Source organism: Lissotriton vulgaris, chromosome 5 (genome assembly GCF_964263255.1).
Source record: "Lissotriton vulgaris chromosome 5, aLisVul1.2, whole genome shotgun sequence".
In the NCBI taxonomy this organism is placed as follows: domain Eukaryota; kingdom Metazoa; phylum Chordata; class Amphibia; order Caudata; family Salamandridae; genus Lissotriton; species Lissotriton vulgaris.
This window is the reverse complement of record NC_141693.1, coordinates 1,544,667,242-1,544,687,167: the sequence shown is the minus strand read 5'-3', so window position 1 is coordinate 1,544,687,167 and position 19,926 is coordinate 1,544,667,242. Positions and strand designations below refer to the sequence as shown.

Below are 19,926 nucleotides of genomic sequence, written 5' to 3'. Positions count from 1 at the left end.
CTTGGGCCAGGGCAATTTCTAACTCTTGTCTCTGGACTCTCAATTCAGCCTCTCTAATTTGAGATTCTCTCAATTTGGCCTCATGTTCCCTTTTCTGAGGGCTAGTCATCCTCTTTCTAGAGTGACCATGAGAACCTCTAGAAGCATGGGAGTTGACAGAGTCACCTGAGTGAGTCCTTCTCCTCCTAGGCTTCTGGTTAAGTCCACCTGGGGGTCTGAATGGGTTGTTACCTGATTCATTCCCAAGTAAGCTTAAGTTAGCCTGGTTCAGTCTACTGACCAGCACCTGCCTATTTCTGTCATCATCTGACTCACTGCTTTCCACCTCCTCCTCTTCCTCTTCCTCTTCCTCTACATCTACCTGAGGAGCTCCAGTGGTGGAGGCTTCCTCATCTACCAGGATGATAGGGGCAGGGGTGTCTACAGTGTCATCCTCTGAAGGATGGCCTCCTTCAGCATCCCCTGTGGGGTTTGCCTTAGAGGGCTTTAGAGTCTCAGACTGGTCTAAGAGCTCTCTTAGGTGGTCTGTAGTAGGGGAAGGCCCTGTCTTCAGACCCCTTAAGACACAAAGCTGTCTTAATTCCTTAAAGGAAAAAATAGCAAATTTGGATGGTGCCCTTGGAGGGTCACTCTCAACAGGAGTAAGTCCACTGGACCCCTCTGCTCCAGACATTGCTCTAGTGTGGGTGGATGTGTTGCAATCTACCTACACTGGTGTTTACCTACTAAACCTATCTAGTAGTTGTAGCTAGGGTGTGCTACTCCCTTTGCTCTACAACAACTAAGTTCAGTAGAACTTAAGTATACTAGTCTTGTTTTATATGTACCTAGCAGGTACCTGTGTGATCTTTCAGATGATAATCTCAAAGATTGTAATGGTAAAACAACAGCAAGCTCAGATCCCAATCCGCTGCTCACCAATGTGAGAAGTTGGCCTGGTATATAATGCTCACTAGTTCTAGTGATCACTTTGTACCATGCCAAGCAACCCTTATGATGATGGTTGTAATTCAACCTTGTAGACCAGTTATCCTAGTGGTAACGTGGACAAAGCAGTCTTAGGCTAAACTCTGAAAGGCATGTGAAGCCAGCTGTTATACCATACACAACCCCCTTGAATACCAAATGAAAGGGACACCACACAGATATATATTGAAAATATATATTGATTTATTAACTATAAAATCCCCTGGACTCTTTATGAGCACAGAAGCACAAGCGTTAAATCACAAGACAGTTTAAAATACACAAAAGTTGCACAATATGGATGAGCCCTAGGGGCCACCTAAACCATATACTAAGAAAGTGGTATAAGAGATACCAATAGGAAAGTGAAGAGGCCTAGGGCCTTGGGAATCGCTGGAGCTATTCGAGACTGGAAATAACTAAGTCGGGAAAGGCCCACGGGACTCGGGTGCAGTGTTCAAAGTGCACGCACTTTCCAATGTAACGGCTATGGTGCGTAAAAAGTACACAAAGTTAGTTTAAGGGCACTTCCGCTGAACCTAGAGGAACAAAACTTAAGACACAGACCCTAGAGGTGTGTACCAGTGTAGGGACACCGGCTTTGCAATGTTACCTCACCCACAGGAAGTGGGTGCACAGGGTCGAAGTGGCGTCGGGTTCTGACACGCAGGTTCTTGGCGCTTGAAGCTGAAGATGCTGCAGGCGATGTGAAGGAGAAGTGTCCGGTGGATCCAAGGGTGGATCTGAAGTGGTGAAGACCTGAAAGCAGAGGGGACAATGTTCAAAGTCACTGACCAGTGACCACCGTGGAACCAGATTGGAACCAGGCAAAGTTGGGTGCAAACAGGTGATCAGGGGTTGCTTCTCTCTGCAGCCACGTGGACACGAAGAGGTCAAGGACGTCCAGGAGTCGATCACGAGCTGTCCCTCAAAGGCTCTAGCTGATGGCGGTGTCGGCAACTCAATTGAAGCAAACAAGCCTTGGCTAACGCAAGCCACGGGGAAAGTGAAAAAGGCTTATTACTCGGACCAGCAAGGTCAGAGCGGGTACTCCTTTCTACAGGAGCGAGGGCAGGTCTGGAGCAACCAGACCCACAGTGTAAATTGTAGGTTTCGTCGCCAAGATGGCCGCTGACCACATGACAAGCGGCCGGGATGGCGAGTCGAGTGGCAAAAAGCAAAAGGGCCCCACGCAGATCGTGGAGATGCTGGAGGGCTGATCTTTGGTGCAAATGCTGCTCGGTTGTGGGGCTTCTCAAACCCCAAAGCACAGAGTCGAGGGTGCCTCGGGTGCTGCGCAGTCAGCGTCTCGGGGGTCTTTCAAGATGGCCGCTCCCACGTCTCTCGGTGCCTCCACGGGTCCCTTCTTTGCAGGGACTGTGGATCGGGCTAGGAGAAGTCTGGGAAGCTGTGTCTTGTCAGGCTCTGCACTCGGGCTCCGGCGGGAGGCGGCGGCAAAGCAGACGTCGAGGTGCTGGGTGATACCTGTGTTCACAGGGTGGCCCCTCCTAGGCCACAAGGGAGATTCTCTTCAGTCTTCTGTGCAGCAGAATGTCGAAGTCCAGTCTTCTTCTTGTTTAAAGTTGATTTCAGGATGATCTGCTGTGCAATGGCACTGCTCCCTCTCTTATTCCAATCTGAGGGGTGGATCTCCTGCTAGGTCCCTCCCCTATGGGTGGGACCAGGAAGGGGGGTGGTTACACCCCCTCTCCTTTGTCCAGCTCCTCGCCAGGACTGGGGCTGGAAAGCCCCAGAACCGGTTTGGGCTGGCTTATGCACAGGGACACCTTGTGTGCCCCAGGCATGTCTCAATCTATTCAGCCCTGTCCTACCCAATACACAAAACCCTGTCTGGGGTGGTGCTCGCACCTCCCCAGGCAGGAAACCCTTTGTCCAGGCCCTCCTCGCTGGAAGGACTCCCAGCAGCAGGAGGTCAGACATGTGTCTGTGGTGGCAGCATCCATTTTGTGATGCTGAGGCTCTGGTTAACTTTAACCGGGGTTAAGGCTACACACATGTCGTGTCCCTCTAGAAGGGTGGAATGCTATCCCCATCGCCAGAACTGGCGAGGGGATAGTATTCCAATTCGTATGACACCTTACTCGACATGTTTTGATAAAGCCAAACCAAAGATAGCATATAACCGCGAGGATTATAATGCACTTAAGAGTATATGGTATGGCAATATCCCAGAACAGCTTAGGGATTGGTTCCCGACAGCTGCAGACAGGCTCAGCTCATGCTAGAGCACAATCTCACATGTAACCATGCACTCTGCCCCCAGGATTGCAGGGGCCTTCCATAGGAATGGCTTACAGGTTAACATGTGTCCAGTTTAAGGTTAGATATAGGGATACTATATCTAAGTAAGAGGTGATTACACCAACTTACCCCAGCTGAGTGATCAGCCAGTTTTGTCAAATCTGGAGGCCAGGCCAGGGGTGGCACAAGATGTGCTGCAGCCCCTGGTAGGCCTTGAATGCACCTATGCCCTGGGTACCTAGGGTACACTGTTACAGGGGCCTATAAGGTGAACCAGTTCCAATTATGTTATGCACCTAGGGTACATGGAGTCCATTTTAAGGAGAGAGCAATCAGCCTGGGGCCCTGAATAGCAGGATCCCAGGCCAACTAAGTCAAAAACCAGCTAAACACCAGGCAAAAAGTTTGGGGGTAACCATAGTCAGATATCCACCTTCCTACAGGGATGTAAACCTAAATAACTATCAATATCATATTTCCCATCCTTGCATACCACCTACATTATAAAAATAAGCACAGCAGGACACATGACCGCGTGGCCTAATGGATAAGGTGTCTCACTTCGTATCAGAAGATTGAGGGTTCGAGTCCCTTCGTGGTTGGTTTTTGCCAATGGTCACACAACTCAGATTTCCATTCAGAATGGAAGCAGGCTCTTCCAATACTCTTATAGCCATCATGTTCTTATTCCTAATTATTCATGAAGTGGAATACATACTGCACGGTCATTTAGGTTGCATCTTCAGCCTAAAATCTTGTTCATGTTAGTGGCATTAAGAAGTGCTTCTATGTACACGCACGGAATATGTAATAGGGTTGCAGAATTTTGACTTGACAGAATGGGTTTTTAGCTTAAGGGTGTGTAGATGAAATGCAAGGTGTGTAAGTATGTGTTCATGGAGTGCTTCAAGTGTAAAATCTGCATGATTTGTGTAGTTAAAGTGCTAATTTTGCCTACGAGAAAGAGAAGTACTACAGAAGAATTATAAAGGATTGGCACATTGGCTGCCTTTGCTGATGACACAGTTGGCTAATTTGTGAAGCATTGGTCTATTAAGTTGCAGAGTGTGGTTGAACTTGGTTACGAGACTTGGTGCCTGTTTCTGTGTCCTGCTGAAGACAAGGACGGCTTGATACCACTGTCAAAGCCCAGTTTATTGAGAAAAGGATCCAGGAAAGAAGAAGTGTTGAGTCGAAAGTGGTTCTCCTCCAATTTCTCTCCACTTGCGCGAAATGCAGAGCCTCCATTATAGCACAGAACAGAGTGTTAAAGTTGGGGATGGAAGAGGATGAAAATGGGAAGTTTACTTATGGAGAGAACTGAGAAATGTCCTGTGTGCAGACACCAGTGTTTGACGATTGAATACATTTAAATAATGCCTCTAGACTGCAAGTGCTTATATGTGCCTCAGTGGCCTAATGGATAAGGCACTGGCCTCCTAAGCCAGGGATTGTGGGTTCGAGTCCCATCTGAGGTGAAAACCAATATCCATTCTTACTTTTCCAGAAAAATTGGTATATTTATTACATGCTTCCGCTCAGAAGCTTATGTGGTATTAGGAACTTTGAAATGGTACCATTTTACTTCTGTACTCTTCAGAGTCATGTTGGTGTTCTGAAACTACAAAGTAGATTTTTAAACACCTATCTTTGTCAGATGCAACTTTGACCCGGCAGAAGATATTCCTTTGGAAAAAATGATTTGAATTGGATTGGTGTAACTGTTGTTTCTAGAGGTGGTGACAGGCTTTCAGCTACTTGAATAGGGCAAGTCAGGATTCATGAAACGTATACAACCTTTGAGCGTGTGTAAATTGGCATATCCAGAAAGGAGCAGTTTTTACTACTGTCAAAACAGTTTCTCTCCACCTCTAGAAATATCCAGAGCTATGTAAAGCATATAACTGAGCTTTATTCTCATGAAGAAAGAGGTTTAAATGCAAAAAAGAAAACAAAAGCTTATCGTACTGGAGACATTTTCATTATATAGATTCCAAAAGAGTGCTTTAATTGAAAGGAGCTGAAAACACACAATGGGATGTAAACCTAAATAACTATCAATATCATATTTCCCATCCTTTCATACCACCTACATTATAAAAATAAGCACAGCAGGACATATGACCGCGTGGCCTAATGGATAAGGCGACTGACTTCGGATCAGAAGGTTGAGCGTTCGAGTCCCTTCGTGGTCGGTTTTTGCCAATGGACACACAACTCAGCTTTCCGTTCAGAATGGAAGCAGGCTCTTCCAATACTCTTATAGCCATCATGTTCTCATTCCTAATTATTCATGAAGTGGAGTACATACTGCACAGTCATTTAGATTGCATCTTCAGCCTAAAATCTTGTCCATGTTAGTGGCATTAAGAAGTGCTTCTATGTACACGCACTGAATATGTAATAGGGTTGCAGAATTTTGACTTGACAGAATGGGTTTTTAGCTTAAGGGTGTGTAGATGAAATGCAAGGTGTGTAAGTATGTGTTCATGGAGTGCTTCAAGTGTAAAAATCTGTATGATTTGTGCAGTTAAAGTGCTAATTTTGCCTACGAGAAAGAAAAGTACCACAGAAGAATTATAAAGGTTTTGCACATTGGCTGCCTTTGCTGATGACACAGTTGGCTAATTTGTGAAGCATTGGTCTATTAAGTTGCAGAGTGTGGTTGAACTTGGTTAGGAGAATTGGTGCCTGTTTCTGTGTCCTGCTGAAGACAAGGACGGTTTGATACCACTATCAAAGCCCAGTTTATTGAGAAACGCATCCAGGAAAGAAGAAGTGTTGAGTCGAGAGTGGTTCTCCTCCAATTTCTCTCCACTTGCTCGAAATGCAGAGAGTCCATTATAGCACAGAACAGAGTGTTAAAGTCGGGGATGGAAGAGGATGAAAATGGGAAGTTTACTTATGGAGAGAACTGAGAAATGTCCTGTGTGCAGACACCAGTGTTTGACGATTGAATGCATTTAAATAATGCCTCTAGACTGCAAGTGTTTATCTGTGCCTCAGTGGCCAAATGGATAAGGCACTGGCCTCCTAAGCCAGGGATTGTGGGTTCGAGTCCCATCTGAGGTGCAAACCAATACCCACTCTTACTTTTCCTGAAAAATTGATATATTTATTACATGCTTCCGCTCAGAAGCTTATGTGGTATTAGGAACTTTGAAATGGTACCATTTTACTTCTGTACTCTTCAGAGTCATGTTGGTGTTCTGAAACTACAAAGTAGATTTTTAAACACCTAGCATACTTGTGCCTGGCGAGGGATCTCTATCTCTACCTGCTGTTTGTATCCCGTGTTGCTGTGCCTAAGCTGACGCTCTCTTTCTCCATTGCTCCGTGGCGCGCCTCCCCTTGACTCGCTGGTGTGAGCGAGAGCTGCAATCTGCACGCTCTGTCTACCGCTCCCAGCTGGAGTCAGAAGGGTTGAGGCTAGGGTGAGAAACTACAGCGCGCCTAGCCTGGGGGACTGCGAGGACCAGAAACCCCAGCTGGGATCAGCTGGTTCCTCTTCCCCCAGGCGACACGCCCACGGACACGCCCACTGACGAGGCAGGACAAAGCTTCGTGACCCCCGCTTCGCGGGCGCCACTCACTGGTATTTGGATTTGGTGAGCTGTTGCATACTTGTGCCTGGCGAGGGATCTCTACCTCTACCTGCTGTTTGTATCCCGTGTTGCTGTGCCTGAGCTGACGCTCTCTTTCTCCATTGCTCCGTGGCGCGCCTCCCCTTGACTCGCTGGTGTGAGCGAGAGCTGCAATCTGCACGCTCTGTCTACCGCTCCCAGCTGGAGTCAGAAGGGTTGAGGCTAGGGTGAGAAACTACAGCGCGCCTAGCCTGGGGGACTGCGAGGACCAGAAACCCCAGCTGGGATCAGCTGGTTCCTCTTCCCCCAGGCGACACGCCCACGGACACGCCCACTGACGAAACGTAGAAAAATCAAATAGCCTCCCGCGACGCGGGACGCGCGCGGGACCAAGCGCGGAACGAAGCCCGGATAAAGGGCGGGCCGTCTGAGGCCGTCCGAGGACGACCTAGGACGGGACGGGCCACCCCGCTAAACATCTGCTTCCAGTAAGCTAAGTTACCATCTGCCGTGTTCTTCACACTAGCGCTAATAACTGCTCTATAACCACAAAGGAAAAGAAATTAGCAAAAAATAAAATAAAAAATAAAAAAAAAATTAAAAAAAAATCAAACACTGCGGAAACAAAGCGATGGGGCTTATAAAACTGCGATCTAGGACTATCTTCATGAAACGTATGGGTACGGAGGACGCTGTTCGGAAAACATCTGATAAATCAATAAAACATGGTCGCATTATACGGACCCCAGCCATCACTGAATATTTCTCTACTTTAACATCTAAAGATGAAATCGACAGAAAAATTCTGGAAACAGAAGAAATAGCCAATCCTATTTTGCGAACCAGGCTAGAAGAAATTACGCTCTCTAAACTTGGGTCAATCCAAAAATCAAATCTGAGCGTTATCATATCTGACAACATACAAAAATCTTTTGACAACTCCAAAGATTTTCAAACTCAGGGGCACGAGGAAAATCATTTAACATCTTCAACACCAAAAAAAGGCCCTGGAAATACCTGTCAATTGGAAGAACTTTGTGCAAACAATTCCAAGATTTCGCAAAATCAACCTGAACTAAAAACAACAAATAGTCCTCTCTTACAACAAAACCAAGCGCAACCTCAAACACTTGAATCATCCGTAGACCCATTTTTGATAAAAACTAACTATTCAGCTAACATCGTCACACCTATGTCAAAAGCCTTGTTCTCACTACACGAAATACTTGAGTCGGTTCTTTCCTTTCTGGGAAACATACTAGAAAACTCAGACCAAACTCTGGATGTTCAAATTGGGATTCTCAAGCATCTAGTAGAGGAAAAAAAGAAAAGGAAAGAACCTCCTGAAATGGAAAAAAATCAATCGAAGCCTACCGATAATGAGCAAAGGAACTACACAAATTGTAAAAATAGAGAAAAAGATATTGGAAAAAATGACTGTGCTACACAGACATCAGATCTTTCAAAACAAAAAAAAGGGAAGCTAGTACGACAACATGAAACACCAATATTCTCCCTGAAAAAATTATTCTCAGAAAAATCGGTTAATGATAAACAATACCCAATTTTTACTAAGGTAAAGAAATTGAATATTCTAAAAGATGAAAAGACGGATGAAAATACCCAAAAAGCCAGCTCCGACAAAACATTAGAAAGTGAAAAAGGAGAACAAATGAATAAAACTACCAATACTGAACAAGTAGAAGGAAAAAGAAAGAGGAAAAAACCAACAAGACGTATCCATAAGAAAAAAAACCGTAAGCTCAAATTCCAAAAGTTTGTAATTGTTAATAATACACAAGAAATACAAGAAATACAAGAAATGGAACCTGTAAAGACCAGGACCACTGACAGTACAGAAACTAGCCAAAAAAAACGAGAAGTGAAAGCGAAACTACTAGATCCGGTTGCAAAAGAGTTTCTCCCGTATAATGTCCTCGAAGAATCACAACATCAAAACATGACCGAAAGAAATAACAAAGGAAAAAATCAACATGGAGGTGGAACACCATACTCCAGAACATTACAATTCGAAGAACTATTCCCAATGGACATGATGCCACTCAACAGAAGAAGAATCATCAATCTCCTTCACCATATAAAACCTTTGGAATCCTTAAATAGTAACGAGATAGATCTTGTAATCTTTCCACAGCATGACAACAATAAAATAGCTACAGTAACCTTCTGGTCAAACGTCATACCTGGAATTATAATCAACGAAAAGGAAACATTACATAGACATGGATACGATGTCTATGTAAGAAGGGATCCCAATGCAAACAGAATTCCCCCAGGGTATGATGAACAAATTCGAAAAATTTCAAACTCTCACTACAAAAATTCTCTGAGAGAAACTGACACGGCCAGAGCAATACACTCAGGAGCTAACCACTCAGGGAAAGACTCTCTGAAGGTGAAAGTGGAAAATGGTGAAAGGCTAGTATGGCAACAAGATACAAAGGAAAAGGAATACAGAGAAAGTATTAGATCTTGGTCATGGGTATCTGAAAACTTGAACAGCAATAAAACCCCATCATGTTCAGGTCAATCTGTTTAGCAATGGTCTAAAAATAATATCCTGGAACATGGCTGGAAAAACTAAGACGAAATTGGTGGAAGCCATAAACAATAAACCGGATCTATTAATACTACAGGAAACCTGGGCAATTGAAACGTTCTCGCATAAAAACTACTTTGTATACGATATTCCAGCCAAAGCATCCAATCGAGGCCACGCAAAAGGTGGTCTGGCCATTCTCCTGAAGGAAGATTACAAGTGGGCCCAGGAAATTATCCAGACTAATTCATATCACCTGCAATGTCTAAAAGTCCTCCTAAAAACTAATAATGACTCTCCAAAAAAATCATTTCTGATATTCAATGTTTATGCCCCTCCCGGCAAGAACTATGATAACACCTTTTCTGAAATTATGGAAACCATCACACAGATTATCGAACATCAATCATATATCCCATATATAATAACAGGTGATATAAACGGAAAAATCTCCAACTCGGAAATTCATAAATGGATGCAACTCTACGATGAGGAACTTGTAGATCTCTCAGCCCCGCAATTCCCCAAGGGTGCTAAATGTAATAAAAGAGGGAAATTATTACTATCGAGTTTACCTTCCCTAAGAGGGGTAATTCTGAATGGGAACATAGAAGGAGATATCCCAGCACAATATACCAGACGGGGCAATGGAAGCTCATCCATTATTGATTATATCATCTGCAGCATGAGTTTAAAAGAGACTGTCACTCACCTAAAAATACAGCCAAGCCAAGAGAGTGACCATGCGCTGCTGATTCTAAATTCTGAATGGAGGCCTCAAACAGCCACTGATAGGCAGCTAATACATCATAGAAGTTCTGTTGTGGTAGACGTTGACCGAAGAAGAATTTTCTGGAACTCCAAATCAATGGATAGAATATCGACATTGATTGAACAGAATGAATCCTTACTAAAATACATCTCGGATAACCCAATAGAAAACTTTGAACACATTATTAATGGGCTAAAAAGTTTTCTATTGGACAATCTACAACAAGCCTCCAACGGTGCTAACTATGGAAACAATAATGGTTGTAAAAAAATTAACACACAATATACCAAAAATTCAATTACCAAGAAAAAATTGAACAGACTGGTACGTGCACAATTCTTGAACTATTCCATCACAACTGAAAAAGAAATTAATAAACTAAAAAACAAATTCAGTAGAGAAAAGCAAAGATTTAAAAAAGAAAATCAAGACCGCAATTGGGTGGACATCCAAGAAGCCGCAAAAGACATAAATTCTCGCAAATACTGGTCCCTTGTAGCTAAACTAACTGGCACGAAAAAGAAGCTACAAGCAATACCTGTTACACCAAAGGACTGGGAAACCTATCTAACAGACTTGTACAAAGCAAATTCGACCAAATTTGAGAGGAAATATGCTGAACAAGACAAGGCAGATGCTGATTCACAATTATTCAGAGTAACAGCTATCTCTGTAGAATGGAACATCAGAAAAGCGAGGAAAACAGGTGCTTCTGGACCAGATCAGATTCCGATAAAGATCTACCAGGCAAATCCAAGGGAATGGAGCAAGTTGTTTTCACATCTATTTAATTGCATCTTTAAAACTGGACAACTGCCTAAATCTTGGCAGGGGAGCACCATCATCCCAATACATAAGAAGGGGAGTAAGACAATCGCAGGAAACTATCGGCAAATTGCTTTAATGGATGCTGCTGGAAAAATCTTCGCAGCAGAGGTTCTACAAAGATTAAAGGACTGGGCTTTTTCACTGGATAAAATCCCCATGTTCCAAGCTGGTTTTAGGCCAAAACATTCAGTTACGGATAATATTGCTACCATTCAAACAATAATAGATAAATACGTAACCGGTAAATCTCAGGCGGTCTATGCAGTTTTCATAGATTATTCGACTGCGTTCGATCGTGTCGACCGACCTACCTTATGGCACAAACTGAAGGAACTTGGTATTCCAGACACACTGCTTCAAATTATAGTGAACCTTCACTCCAACACTTGGTCCCAGGTACAAATGGGAGGTGAAAAGGGTTTAACAGAAAGGATAAAAACAGCCAATGGCCTAAAGCAAGGGTGCCTCTTGGCCCCACTACTTTTCTCCCTATACCTTAGCGATTTACCCAAGCAATTACACCAGGGCTCAAATCTATCCCCAAAAATCGCTAATCAAAGTATTCAAGTGCTACTCTACGCTGATGATATCGTGATGCTTGATCTCACTCCCTTTGGTCTACAAAAATCTCTGGACATTCTTCATGATTACTCAAAAACAAATTTCTTAATCCCGAATTTAAAAAAAACAAAAATTATGTTTTTTTCAAGGAAGAAATCCAGTGTCAAATATAGATGGACTCTGGGTGGAGAAAAAATAGAAACTGTAAATGAATATCCATATCTAGGTAGAATACTCTCGAAGAATATTGCAAATGAAAAACATCTAGAAAACTTAATGAGGAAGTCAGAAGTACACACCGAGGCCCTATTAAGGCTATATCGGACAACTGGGAATCGGCACTTTTCCTCTTTAATAAAAATATACAAGGTAAAAATCCCTCCAGTACTGTCATATGCAACAGAATACATTCCGATGAAACAATGGACCTTCATGGACCGCAAAGAGGGGAAAATCTTAAAAAAGATAATGAAAGTTTCTGAATCCACGCCAGTCCAAGCGCTGCGCTTGGAATTTTCAATCACAAGTTCATTCGCCACAGCAGTAGCCAACCTAATAAGATGGACTTACAATTTACTCCATGCAAAGGAGGGCACATTAAGATATTTGTTAAGGCAAGAAATCTTCGAGGGAGAATCTAAAAATCAGACGTTTTTTAAAAATATGACAACAGTTTTACAAATGGCAGAGATTAACCCAGAATTACTAAAAGGGTGGACATCAGCCCAAATGAAACTCTTCCTAAAATGCTTCACCCCGAAGTTAAGCTACGAATTGGACTACCAACATTGTAAAAAACTGTCAACATACAAATCCTATGTAGAATCCTTGGAATATAAGCATAACCAACCATATCTCGGGTTCTCATTGACTCACGGTGCAAGGAGGACAATCACCTTGTTAAGAATGGGCACATTACCCACACAAACTTACACAGTACGATGGCTACCAGGAGGAACATTGTTATGCCCCCTGTGTGAAGGGGGAGACCAAAACTTGGAACATTTGCTGTTCGTATGTCCAAACGTAATAGTATCTACTGCACGGACAAGATTCCTTGCCCCTATTTACCGATCTTGTAGAATCTCTCGAGTAAGCGAATTAATAGAACTATGCAAACAGCCACCAAATGAATTCGTCTGTTACAACTTTTATAAATTTCTTAAATCTTTTTTAACATTGTATTGATTGAAACGTGTAACTATTTCTTAATATTTCGTAAATGTAAATTTGTGGTCCTCTGATGAGTACCGATACAAATAAAACTTTTTGACTTTGACTTTGACTTTGACAAAGTAGATTTTTAAACACCTATCTTTGTCAGATGCAACTTTGACCCGGCAGAAGATATTCCTTTGGAAAAAATTATTTGAATTGGATTGGTGTAACTGTTGTTTCTAGAGGTGGTGACAGGCTTTCAGCTACTTGAATAGGGCAAGTCAGGATTCATGAAACGTATACAACCTTTGAGCGTGTGTAAATTGGCATATCCAGAAAGGAGCAGTTTTTACTACTGTCACAACAGTTTCTCTCCACCTCTAGAAATATCCAGAGCTATGTAAAGCATACAACTGAGCTTTATTCTCATGAAGAAAGAGGTTTAAATGCAAAAAAGAAAACAAAAGCTTATCGTACTGGTGACATTTTCATTATATAGATTTCAAAAGAGTGCTTTAATTGAAAGAAGCTGAAAACACACAATGGGATGTAAACCTAAATAACTATCAATATCATATTTCCCATCCTTGCATACCACCTACATTATAAAAATAAGCACAGCAGGACATATGACCGCGTGGCCTAATGGATAAGGCGTCTGACTTTGTATCAGAAGATTGAGGGTTCGAGTCCCTTCGTGGTCGGTTTTTGCCAATGGTCACACAACTCAGATTTCCATTCAGAATGGAAGCAGGCTCTTCCAATACTCTTATAGCCATCATGTTCTTATTCCTAATTATTCATGAAGTGGAGTACATACTGCACAGTCTTTTAGATTGCATCTTCAGCCTAAAATCTTGTTCATGTTAGTGGCATTAAGAAGTGCTTCTATGTACACGCACGGAATATGTAATAGGGTTGCAGAATTTTGACTTGACAGAATGGGTTTTTAGCTTAAGGGTGTGTAGATGAAATGCAAGGTGTGTAAGTATGTGTTCATGGAGTGCTTCAAGTGTAAAATCTGTATGATTTGTGCAGTTAAAGTGCTAATTTTGCCTACGAGAAAGAGAAGTACTACAGAAGAATTATAAAGGATTGGCACATTGGCTGCCTTTGCTGATGACACAGTTGGCTAATTTGTGAAGCATTGGTCTATTAAGTTGCAGAGTGTGGTTGAACTTGGTTAGGAGACTTGGTGCCTGTTTCTGTGTCCTGCTGAAGACAAGGACGGCTTGATACCACTGTCAAAGCCCAGTTTATTGAGAAAAGCATCCAGGAAAGAAGAAGTGTTGAGTCGAAAGTGGTTCTCCTCCAATTTCTCTCCACTTGCGCGAAATGCAGAGCCTCCATTATAGCACAGAACAGAGTGTTAAAGTCGGGGATGGAAGAGGATGAAAATGGGAAGTTTACTTATGGAGAGAACTGAGAAATGTCCTGTGTGCAGACACCAGTGTTTGACGATTGAATACATTTAAATAATGCTTTTAGACTGCAAATGTTTATCTGTGCCTCAGTGGCCTAATGGATAAGGCACTGGCCTCCTAAGCCAGGGATTGTGGGATTCGAGTCCCATCTGAGGTGAAAACCAATATCCACTCTTACTTTTCCAGAAAAATTGATATATTTATTACATGCTTCCGCTCAGAAGCTTATGTGGTATTCGAAACTTTGAAATGGTACCATTTTACTTCGGTACTCTTCAGAGTCATGTTGGTGTTCTGAAACTACAAAGTAGATTTTTAAACACCTATCTTTGTCAGATGCAACTTTGACCCGGCAGAAGATATTCCTTTGGAAAAAATGATTTGAATTGGATTGGTGTAACTGTTGTTTCTAGAGGTGGTGACAGGCTTTCAGCTACTTGAATAGGGCAAGTCAGGATTCATGAAACGTATACAACCTTTGAGCGTGTGTAAATTGGCATATCCAGAAAGGAGCAGTTTGTACTACTGTCAAAACAGTTTCTCTCCACTTCTGGAAATATCCAGAGCTATGTAAAGCATACAACTGAGCTTTAATCTCATGAAGAAAGAGGTTTAAATGCAAAAAAGAAAACAAAAGCTTATCAAACTGGTGACATTCTCATTATATAGATTCCAAAAGAGTGCTTTAATTGAAAGGAGCTGAGAACACACAATGGGATGTAAACCTAAATAACTATCAATATCATATTTCCCATCCTTGCATACCACCTACATTATAAAAATAAGCACAGCAGCACATATGACCGCGTGGCCTAATGGATAAGGCGTCTGACTTCGGATCAGAAGATTGAGGGTTCGAGTCCCTTCGTGGTCGGTTTTTGCCAATGGTCACACAACTCAAATTTCCATTCAGAATGGAAGCAGGCTCTTCCAATACTCTTATAGCCATCATGTTCTCATTCCTAATTATTCATGAAGTGGAGTACATACTGCACAGTCATTTAGATTGCATCTTCAGCCTAAAATCTTGTTCATGTCAGTGGCATTAAGAAGTGCTTCTATGTACACGCACTGAATATGTAATAGGGTTGCAGAATTTTGACTTGACAGAATGGGTTTTTAGCTTAAGGGTGTGTAGATGAAATGCAAGGTGTGTAAGTATGTGTTCATGGAGTGCTTCAAGTGTAAAATCTGTATGATTTGTGCAGTTAAAGTGCTAATTTTGCCTACGAGAAAGAGAAGTACTACAGAAGAATTATAAAGGATTGGCCCATTGGCTGCCTTTGCTGATGACACAGTTGGCTAATTTGTAAAGCATTGGTCTATTAAGTTGCAGAGTGTGGTTGAACTTGGTTAGGAGACTTGGTGCCTGTTTCTGTGTCCTGCTGAAGACAAGGACGGCTTGATACCACTGTCAAGGCCTAGTTTATTGAGAAAAGCATCCAGGAAAGAAGAAGTGTTGAGTCGAAAGTGGTTCTCCTCCAATTTCTCTCCACTTGCTCGAAATGCAGAGCCTCCATTATAGCACAGAACAGAGTGTTAAAGTCGGGGATGGAAGAGGATGAAAATGGGAAGTTTACAAATGGAGAGAACTGAGAAATGTCCTGTGTGCAGACACCAGTGTTTGACGATTGAATACATTTAAATAATGCCTCTAGACTGCAAGTGTTTATCTGTGCCTCAGTGGCCTAATGGATAAGGCACTGGCCTCCTAAGCCAGGGATTGTGGGTTCGAGTCCCATCTGAGGTGAAAACCAATGTCCAGAAAAATTGATATATTTATTACATGCTTCCGCTCAGAAGCTTATGTGGTATTAGGAACTTTGAAATGGTACCATTTTACTTCTGTACTCTTCAGAGTCATGTTGGTGTTCTGAAACTACAAAGTAGATTTTTAAACACCTATCTTTGTCAGATGCAACTTTGACCCGGCAGAAGATATTCCTTTGGAAAAAATGATTTGAATTGGATTGGTGTAACTGTTGTTTCTAGAGGTGGTGACAGGCTTTCAGCTACTTGAATAGGGCAAGTCAGGATTCATGAAACGTATACAACATTTGAGCGTGTGTAAATTGGCATATCCAGAAAGGAGCAGTTTTTACTACTGTCAAAACAGTTTCTCTACACTTCTAGAAATATCCAGAGCTATGTAAAGCATACAACTGAGCTTTATTCTCATGAAGAAAGAGGTTTAAATGCAAAAAAGAAAACAAAAGCTTATCGTACTGGTGACATTCTCATTATATAGATTCCAAAAGAGTGCTTTAATTGAAAGGAGCTGAAAAAACACAATGGGATGTAAACCTAAATAACTATCAATATCATATTTCCCATCCTTGCATACCACCTACATTATAAAAATAAGCACAGCAAGACATATGACCGCGTGGCCTAATGGATAAGGCGTCTGACTTCGGATCAGAAGATTGAGGGTTGGAGTCCCTTTGTGGTCGGTTTTTGCCAATGGTCACACAAATCAGCTTTCCGTTCAGAATGGAAGCAGGCTCTTCCAATACTCTTATAGCCATCATGTTCTCATTCCTAATTATTCATGAAGTGGAGTACATACTGCACAGTCATTTAGATTGCATCTTCAGCCTAAAATCTTGTCCATGTTAGTGGCATTAAGAAGTGCTTCTATGTACATGCACTGAATATGTAATAGGGTTGCAGAATTTTGACTTGACAGAATGGGTTTTTAGCTTAAGGGTGTGTAGATGAAATGCAAGGTGTGTAAGTATGTGTCCATGGAGTGCTTCAAGTATAAAATCTGTATGATTTGTGCAGTTAAAGTGCTAATTTTGCCTACGAGAAAGAAAAGTACTACAGAAGAATTATAAAGGATTGGCACAATGGCTGCCTTTGCTGATGACACAGTTGGCTAATTTGCAAAGCATTGGTATATTAAGTTGCAGAGTGTGGTTGAACTTGGTTAGGAGACTTGGTGCCTGTTTCTGTGTCCTGCTGAAGACAAGGACGGCTTGATACCACTGTCAAAGCCCAGTTTATTGAGAAAAGCATCCAGGAAAGAAGAAGTGTTGAGTCGAAAGTGGTTCTCCTCCAATTTCTTTCCACTTGCTCGAAATGCAGAGCCTCCATTATAGCACAGAACAGAGTGTTAAAGTTGGGCATGGAAGAGGATGAAAATGGGAAGTTTACTTATGGAGAGAACTGAGAAATGTCCTGTGTGCAGACACCAGTGTTTGACGATTGAATACATTTAAATAATGCCTCTAGACTGCAAGTGTTTATCTGTGCCTCAGTGGCCTAATGGATAAGGCACTGGCCTCCTAAGCCAGGGATTGTGGGTTCGAGTCCCATCTGAGGGAAAAACCAATATCCAGTATTACCTTTCTTGAAAAATTTATATATTTATTACATGCTTCCGCTCAGAAGCTTATGAGGTATTAGGAACTTTGAAATGGTACCATTTTACTTCTGTACTCTCCGGACTCATGTTGGTGTTCTGAAACTACAAAGTGGATTTTTAAACACCTATCTTTGTCAGATGCAACTTTGACCCGGCAGAAGATATTCCTTTGGAAAAAATAATTTGAATTGGATTGGTGTAACTGTTGTTTCTAGAGGTGGTGACAGGCTTTCAGCTACTTGAATAGGGCAAGGCAGGATTCATGAAACGTATACAACCTTTGAGCGTGTGTAAATTGGCATATCCAGAAAGGAGCAGTTTGTACTACTGTCAAAACAGTTTCTCTCCACTTCTGGAAATATCCAGAGCTATGTAAAGCATACAACTGAGCTTTAATCTCATGAAGAAAGAGGTTTAAATGCAAAAAAGAAAACAAAAGCTTATCGTACTGGTGACATTCTCATTATATAGATTCCAAAAGAGTGCTTTAATTGAAAGGAGCTGAAAAAACACAATGGGATGTAAACCTAAATAACTATCAATATCATAGTTCCCATCCTTGCATACCACCTACATTATAAAAATTAGCACAGCAGGACATATGACCGCGTGGCCTAATGGATAAGGTGTCTGACTTCGGATCAGAAGATTGAGGGTTCGAGTCCCTTTGTGGTCGGTTTTTGCCAATGGACACACAACTCAGCTTTCCGTTCAGAATGGAAGCAGGCTCTTCCAATACTCTTATAGCCATCATGTTCTCATTCCTAATTATTCATAAGGTGGAGTACATACTGCACAGTCATTTAGATTGCATCTTCAGCCTAAAATCTTGTTCATGTTAGTGGCATTAAGAAGTGCTTCTATGTACACGCATGGAATATGTAATAGGGTTGCAGAATTTTGACTTGACAGAATGGGTTTTTAGCTTAAGGGTGTGTAGATGAAATGCAAGGTGTGTAAGTATGTGTTCATGGAGTGCTTCAAGTGTAAAATCTGTATGATTTGTGCAGTTAAAGTGCTAATTTTGCCTACGAGAAAGAGAAGTACTACAGAAGAATTATAAAGGATTGGCACATTGGCTGCCTTTGCTGATGACACAGTAGGCTAATTTGTGAAGCATTGGTCTATTAAGTTGCAGAGTGTGGTTGAACTTGGTTAGGAGACTTGGTGCCTGTTTCTGTGTCCTGCTGAAGACAAGGACGGCTTGATACCACTGTCAAAGCCCAGTTTATTGAGAAAAGCATCCAGGAAAGAAGAAGTGTTGAGTCGAGAGTGGTTCTCCTCCAATTTCTCTCCACTTGCTCGAAATGCAGAGAGTCAATTATAGCACAGAACAGAGTGTTAAAGTCGGGGATGGAAGAGGATGAAAATGGGAAGTTTACTTATGGAGAGAACTGAGAAATGTCCTGTGTGCAGACACCAGTGTTTGACGATTGAATACATTTAAATAATGCCTCTAGACTGCAAGTGTTCATCTGTGCCTCAGTGGCCTAATGGATAAGGCACTGGCCTCCTAAGCCCGGGATTGTGGGTTCGTGTCCCATCTGAGGTGAAAACCAATATTCAGTATTCCTTTTCTTGAAAAATTTATATATTTATTACATGCTTCCGCTCAGAAGCTTATGAGGTATTAGGAACTTTGAAATGGTACTGTCAAAACAGTTTCTCTCCACTTCTGGAAATATCCAGAGCTATGTAAAGCATACAACTGAGCTTTAATCTCATGAAGAAAGAGGTTTAAATGCAAAAAAGAAAACAAAAGCTTATCGTACTGGTGACATTCTCATTATATGGATTCCAAAAGAGTGCTTTAATTGAAAGGAGCTGAAAAAACACAATGGGATGTAAACCTAAATAACTATCAATATCATATTTCCCATCCTTGCATACCACCTACATTATAAAAATTAGCACAGCAGGACATATGACCGCGTGGCCTAATGGATAAGGTGTCTGACTTTGGATCAGAAGATTGAGGGTTCGAGTCCCTTCGTGGTCGGTTTTTGGCAATGGACACACAACTCAGCTTTCCGTTCAGAATGGAAGCAGGCTCTTCCAATACTCTTATAGCCATCATGTTCTCATTCCTAATTATTCATGAAGTGGAGTACATACTGCACCGTCATTTAGATTGCATCTTCAGCCTAAAATCTTGTCCATGTTAGTGGCATTAAGAAGTGCTTCTATGTACACGCACTGAATATGTAATAGGGTTGCAGAATTTTGACTTGACAGAATGGGTTTTTAGCTTAATGGTGTGTAGATGAAATGCAAGGTGTGTAAGTATGTGTTCATGGAGTGCTTCAAGTGTAAAAATCTGTATGATTTGTGCAGTTAAAGTGCTAATTTTGCCTACGAGAAAGAAAAGTACTACAGAAGATTTATAAAGGATTGGCACATTGGCTGCCTTTGCTGATGACACAGTTGGCTAATTTGTAAAG

The 19,926-nt window shown here is 41.9% G+C and overlaps 8 non-coding genes across 8 annotated transcripts; all 8 read left to right on the top strand.

Annotated features, from left to right (window-relative positions):
* The first annotated feature begins 4,633 nt into the window (after positions 1-4,633).
* Positions 4,634-4,706, top strand: TRNAR-CCU (transfer RNA arginine (anticodon CCU)). The gene has a single exon. It is a non-coding gene; the product is annotated as a tRNA-Arg (tRNA).
* Positions 4,707-6,227: 1,521 nt separating this feature from the next.
* On the top strand, positions 6,228-6,300 carry TRNAR-CCU (transfer RNA arginine (anticodon CCU)). Its single transcript has one exon. It is a non-coding gene; the product is annotated as a tRNA-Arg (tRNA).
* A 7,898-nt stretch (positions 6,301-14,198) lies between these two features.
* Positions 14,199-14,272, top strand: TRNAR-CCU (transfer RNA arginine (anticodon CCU)). The gene has a single exon. It is a non-coding gene; the product is annotated as a tRNA-Arg (tRNA).
* A 644-nt stretch (positions 14,273-14,916) lies between these two features.
* On the top strand, positions 14,917-14,989 carry TRNAR-UCG (transfer RNA arginine (anticodon UCG)). Its single transcript has one exon. It is a non-coding gene; the product is annotated as a tRNA-Arg (tRNA).
* An 803-nt stretch (positions 14,990-15,792) lies between these two features.
* Positions 15,793-15,865, top strand: TRNAR-CCU (transfer RNA arginine (anticodon CCU)). The gene has a single exon. It is a non-coding gene; the product is annotated as a tRNA-Arg (tRNA).
* A 1,506-nt stretch (positions 15,866-17,371) lies between these two features.
* Positions 17,372-17,444, top strand: TRNAR-CCU (transfer RNA arginine (anticodon CCU)). Its single transcript has one exon. It is a non-coding gene; the product is annotated as a tRNA-Arg (tRNA).
* Positions 17,445-18,088: 644 nt separating this feature from the next.
* On the top strand, positions 18,089-18,161 carry TRNAR-UCG (transfer RNA arginine (anticodon UCG)). Its single transcript has one exon. It is a non-coding gene; the product is annotated as a tRNA-Arg (tRNA).
* A 1,250-nt stretch (positions 18,162-19,411) lies between these two features.
* On the top strand, positions 19,412-19,484 carry TRNAQ-UUG (transfer RNA glutamine (anticodon UUG)). The gene has a single exon. It is a non-coding gene; the product is annotated as a tRNA-Gln (tRNA).
* Positions 19,485-19,926: the final 442 nt, after the last annotated feature.